The sequence below is a fragment of the Canis lupus genome, chromosome 5 (assembly GCF_048164855.1).
Source record: "Canis lupus baileyi chromosome 5, mCanLup2.hap1, whole genome shotgun sequence".
Lineage (NCBI taxonomy): Eukaryota > Metazoa > Chordata > Mammalia > Carnivora > Canidae > Canis > Canis lupus.
The window spans coordinates 5,600,303-5,606,302 of NC_132842.1; the positions used below are offsets into that span (position 1 = coordinate 5,600,303).

At 34.3% G+C, this 6,000-nt stretch overlaps 1 long non-coding RNA gene across 1 annotated transcript in view; it reads left to right on the forward strand.

Annotated features, from left to right (window-relative positions):
- LOC140633172 (uncharacterized) overlaps positions 1 to 5,698 on the forward strand; it is a 43,071-nt gene extending 37,373 nt beyond the window's left edge. The window contains exon 3 of the long non-coding RNA XR_012030788.1: positions 5,220 to 5,698. This is a non-coding gene — a long non-coding RNA (uncharacterized lncRNA). The remainder of the gene's footprint in view (positions 1 to 5,219) is intronic.
- The last annotated feature ends 302 nt before the right edge of the window (positions 5,699 to 6,000 follow it).

The following is a 6,000-nucleotide window of genomic DNA, read 5'->3' on the forward strand; positions in this document are numbered from 1 at the left end:
TCTATAAGAAAAAATACAGTTTAAAACAAAGACTAACACGAGACAAGAAGGGCATTACATATGATAAAGGAATCAATCTAAGAAGAGGATATAACAATGATAAATATGCATCAACTTAGGAGCACCTAAATACATAAGGCTAATATTAGCAGACTTAATGAGAGAAATTGACAATAGAATAATAATAGAAGACTTTAGCACCCCACTTACATCAACGAATGCATCATTTAGGCAGATAATTATTAAGGAAGCAATGTCTTCAAATGACATATAGACCTGATGGACATAACAGATATATGCAGAACATTCCATAAAAAAACCAATAGAACACAGATTATTTTCAAGTGCACCTGGAACATTCTCCAACACATATCACATGTTAGGCTACAAAACAAGTCTCAATAAATTTATGATTGAAATCACTTCTTGCATCTTTTCTGACCACAATGGTATTAAAAAAGAAATCAACCACAAGAAAAAAACTGGAAAAAAACAGAAACACATGGAAGCGAAACAATGTGCTACTAAACAACCAATGGGTCAACAAAGAAATCAAAGAAGAAAGAAAAAAAGATACATGGAGACAAATAAAAATGAAAAAACACAGTAGTCCAAAATCTTTGGGACACAGTGGAAACAGTTTTAGGAGGGAAATTTATTATAATACAGGCCTACCTCAAGAAACAAGAAAAAGCTTAACTAAATAATCTAAACATACACCTAAACAAACTAGAAAAAGAGGAACAAACAAAGCCCAAATTGAGTACACAGAAGAAAATATTAAAGATCAGAGCAGAAATAGTGACAGAGACAAGAGAGAAAGAGAGAGATTAGTGAAACCAAGAACTGATTCTTTGAAAAGATAAAATTGATAAACCTTTAGGTAAAGTCATCAAGACACAAAGAAAAAGGGTCCAAATAAATAAATCAGAAGTGAAAGAAATAACAACCGACACCACAAAAACACAAAGGATTGTAATACTACAAAAAAATATATGCCAGCAAATTGGACGACCTAGAAGTGGGTAAATTCCTAAAAAATACAATCTTTCAAAACTGAAGTAGGAAGAGATAAAATATCTGAAAAGACCAATACTAGTTATGAAATTGAATTGATAATCAAAAAGCAACCCCCCTCCCAGAAAAAGTCCAGGACTAGATGGATACACAGGTGAATTCTTAAAACATTTAAAGAAGAGTCCATACCTATTTTCCTCAAACTGTTCCAAAAACTAGAAGAGGAGGGAAAGATTCTGAATACATTCTACAAGACTAACATTATCAGGGATGCAGGAGTGGTACAATATTTGCAAATCAATCAAAGTGATATACCACATTCACGAAATGAAAAGTAAAAACCATATGGTCTTCTCAATAGATGTAGAAAAAAAATTTGACAAAGTTCAACATTCATATATGATAAAAGCTTTCAACATAGTGGGTTTAGAGGGAATTGGCCTCAATAAAATAAAGGCTCTATATGGAAAAACCTGCAGCAAACATCAAACTTAATGTTTGATACTGAGAGCTTTTTCTTTAAACTCAGGAACAAGACAAGGATGTCCACTCTCACCACTTTTATTCCACATTAGTATTGGAAATCCTGGACATAGCAATAAGACAAATAAAATACGGTCATATTGTTAAGGAAGAAGTTAAACTGTCACTATTTGCAGATGATATGATATTATAAGTAGAACACCCTAAACAATCTACCAAAAATTATTAGGGCTAATACATGAATCCTGTAAATTTGCAGAATACAAAACTAATACCCAGAAATTGGTTACATTTCTATACACTATTATGAAGTAGCAGAAAGAGAAATTAAGAAAACAATTCCATTTCCAATTGCACCAAAAAAGAATAAAAAGCTAAGAATGGATTTAACTAAGGAGGTAAAAGATCTGTACTCTGAAAACTAAAACACTGATGAAAGAAATTGAAGATGACACAAACGAATGGAAATATATTCCATGGCTCATAGATTGGAAGAATTAATATTGGTTTTTTTTGGAAAAATTAATATTGTTAAAATGTCAAAGCAATCAACAGATTCAGTGCAATTCCTATCAAAATACCAACAGCATTTTTCACAGAACTAGAATGAATAATACTAAAATTTACATAGACCCACAAGGGATCCTGAATACCAAAGCAATTTTGAAAAAAGAAAAACAAAGCTGGAGGTATCATAATCCCAGATTTCAAGATATACTACAAAGCTGTAGTAATCAAAACAGTATGGTGCTGGCACACAAAAAACAGATAATGGAACAGAATAGAGAGCCCAGAAAGAAATCTACACTTAAATGGTCAATTACTCTATGACAAACAAGGCAAGAATATGTAATTGGGAAAAGATAGTCTCTTCAACAAATGGTACTAGGAAAACCAAACAGCTACATGCAAAAGAATGACCACTTTCTTACACCATATATAAAAATAAACTCAAAATGGATTAAAGACTTAAATGTGAGACTTGAAACCATAAAACTCCTAGAAGAAATATATACAGTAACATCTTTGACATCAGCTATAGCAACATTTTTCTAGATAGCCCTCAGGTGAGGGAAACAAAAATAAAAATTAACCCTTAGAACAATACCAAGATAAAAAAAACATTTTGCATAGTGAATGAAATCATCAACAAAACAAAAAAGCAACATAAAGGGCAGAAGATATTTGCAAATTATATCTCTGATAAGGGGTTAATATCTGAAATATATAAAAACTGAATGCTAAAACCCCAAATAATTTTATTTATTTATTTATTTATTTATTTATTTATTTATTTATTTATTTATTTATTTATAGAGACAGAGAGAGAGAGAGAGAGAGAGAGAGAGGCAGAGACACAGGCAGAGGGAGAAGCAGGCTCCATGCAGGGAGCCTGATGTGGGACTTGATCCAGGGTCTCCAGGATCACGCCCCAGGCTGCAGGTGGCGCTAAACCACTGCACCACTGGGGCTGCCCTAAAACCCCAAATAATTTGATTAAAAATGGGGAGAGGAACTGAATACATATTTTCCCAAAGAAAACACATAGATGGTCAACAGACAACTTGAAAAGATGCTCAAATCACTTATCATCAGGAGATTGCAAAACAAAAAACAAACAAAAAAAACCCACAACGAGATATCACCTTACATCTGTGAAATGGTAGAATAAAAAAGAGGATGTGAGTTCATGACCTAAGCTAAAGACAGACGTTTAACCAACTGAGTCACCCAGGTGCCCAAAAAGAGGATGTGAGTAAAAGGAACTGTCATGTACTACTGGTGGAAATGTAAACTGGTGCAGCCACTGTGGGAAACCACATGGAGGTTCCTCGAAAAATTAAAAATAGAATCATCATATGATCCAGTAATTCTACTACTGGGTATTTACTCAAAGAAAACAAAAATCATAATTTGAAAAGATACAGGATCCCCTATGTGTATTGCAGCATTATGTACAATAGCCAAGATATGGAAGCAACCCAAGTATCCGTTGACAGGTGAATGGAAAAGAAGATATGGTGTGTGTGTGTATTATTACTCAATCATAAAAAAGATGAGATCTTGCCATTTTTGAGAACATGTACCTAGAAGGTATTATGCTGAGTGAAATAAGTCAGACTGAGAAAGATAAATACCACATGATTTCATTTACATGTGGAATCTGAAAACCAAAATAAATGCACAAACAAGAAAAAAGCAGAATCAGGCCTATAAATACAGAGAACAAATTGATGGTTGCCAGAGGGGAGAGGGTTTAGAGGTGGGTGAAATGGGTGAAGAATAGTGGATGATAGAGGTTCCCAATTATGGAATGAGTAAGTCATGATATTAAAAGGTACAGCGTAGGGAATATAGTCAATGGTATTGTAATAGCATTGTATGGTGATAGATGGTAGGTTTACTTGAGGTGAGCATAGCATAACATATAGAGAAGCTGAAACACTATGTTGGATACCTGAAACTAATTAATGTAACATGTGTGAACTGTACTAAAAAAAAAAAAAGATGAATCAGATCTGAGGATCTAACGTATAACATGGTCACTATAGTTAATAATACTATATAATTGAAATTTGCTAGGAGAGTAGAACTCAGGTGTTCTACTAAAAATATAAATAAAAAATCTGTGAGGTGACAGATATTAATTATCTCAATGGTGGGAATCCTTTTACAATATATACATATGTCACATCATTGTGATGCAGGCAGGCCCTAGAGGAGCCGACCATGTGCTTGAATTATGCCTTAAGGATACTTATTAATTTTGCAACCAAAGCGAAAGCTTCCATGTGTTGATGATCTTCATATGCCACTCATCTTGTTTTGTCTCATAACAGAGGCCACAATGCATAGACATCAACCGTGATACACTACCTAATTAAAAAAAATTTTTTTAAGTAGTCTCCATGCCCAACATGGGGCTTGAATTCATGACCCTGAGAGCAAGAGTCGCATGTTCTACCAATTGAGCCAGCCAGATGCCTCATCTATTCTCCTATTTCTAAAATGAACTCTGACACGTGCATTATCAGCCTATCTGATGATGGGAAGGCTGGATGCTTCACCAAAGCTGGCACCATCATTTGTTTTCCACTGGGCCTTGTATTCCATGGGTCCCACTGGTGTTTGTGAAGGGTTTTCCTTGATCTCTTGTATCAGCAAGAATGGTACCACTGTGGAACTAATGGACATATGCAAGTCTAGTGTAATTTACCAAGATACATCATTCCATCACCAATGTCCAGGATGGAGTTCTAATGAACTTTGAGATTTTCTCCCCTGATCAGTGCCATGTATGGTATTTTTGGAGATGGCTCCAGTACCAGTGTATTTAGCTTCATCTGGATCCTGTCAGCAATTCCTACTGTTCTTTCAGCCACTGTTTCCAAGATAGCTCTGCTTATTGGAGCTGTAAAGATCAAACCCACTTAAATCTAATGAGAAGCAGATACAGCTGGTTTCTTCCCAACAGTTTGTTCAGAAGTGTTTTAGATTTCCTGACAAAGGGCATTGCCAATGTTGCTATTAATCTAAAGCTCTTCCATTTATGTAGTATAATTAAAATTACTTCAAGTCAACTGTCTCATGATGACATGCAACCAGCCACAAATGTTCAGCAAATTGGTGGTCAGATGACCAAGGGAAGTCTATGAGCTATTATAAGTCTGCGTCTTCTTTTGAGGATCATGATGACACCATGATCTCTCTTTCTCCAGGGGTGTGTATAGAAGAATCAGTCAGATGGCTCAGGAATGTGCCACCAGCGTATCTCTTTTATGGATTGCCTCCTAACTTCATTGAGGAATAGAGAACTTTTGATTGACAACTTTTGGATTGTCCTTTAAAGAGCACTGTATGTTTACATATTGTGATATCAGCATGTAAAAGAACTATGTTTTGAAATATATTTGCGGCATTGTGAGTTGATTGAGTTCCATAAAAAGATGACCGAGACTGTCTTTTTAAAATATACATGGAACTCAGTCTTACTTGTAATCTTATTTCTTGTGGGTTGGAGTTAGAATTGGGTTAAATATAAACTCAAATTTTCACTAGTTATTATAATAAGTTCAGGACCTTCTTATATTTATTTGGACAACAAAGCATGTTACTAAATTACTGCTATGGAAATTTTGTAGATCTAATTTTAAATTAAGTGAATACACACCTGTTTGCGTTTAAATAAAGCTCATAAGACCACTTAAGACAAAGTGTTTGGTACTTCTCACATGTCATATTAACTCTGCTAACAATAGGTTTTTTATGAATTAAAGTTGGATTTAATGATGATGCTCAACATGTAAATGCTGAAACTATCAATCATGCTGACTTTTACTGATGTTTTATAACATTTATTTATACTCTTTCTCTTTTTTTCCCTTTTAAGAGTATTTGGCACTTTCTTCAAGCATATTTCAATTACTTCCTTATTTTTAGAACTCTCAAGAGTCTTGCCTTTATCTCTGCTTTGTTTCCTTTGTATTTGTACTCCCTCCA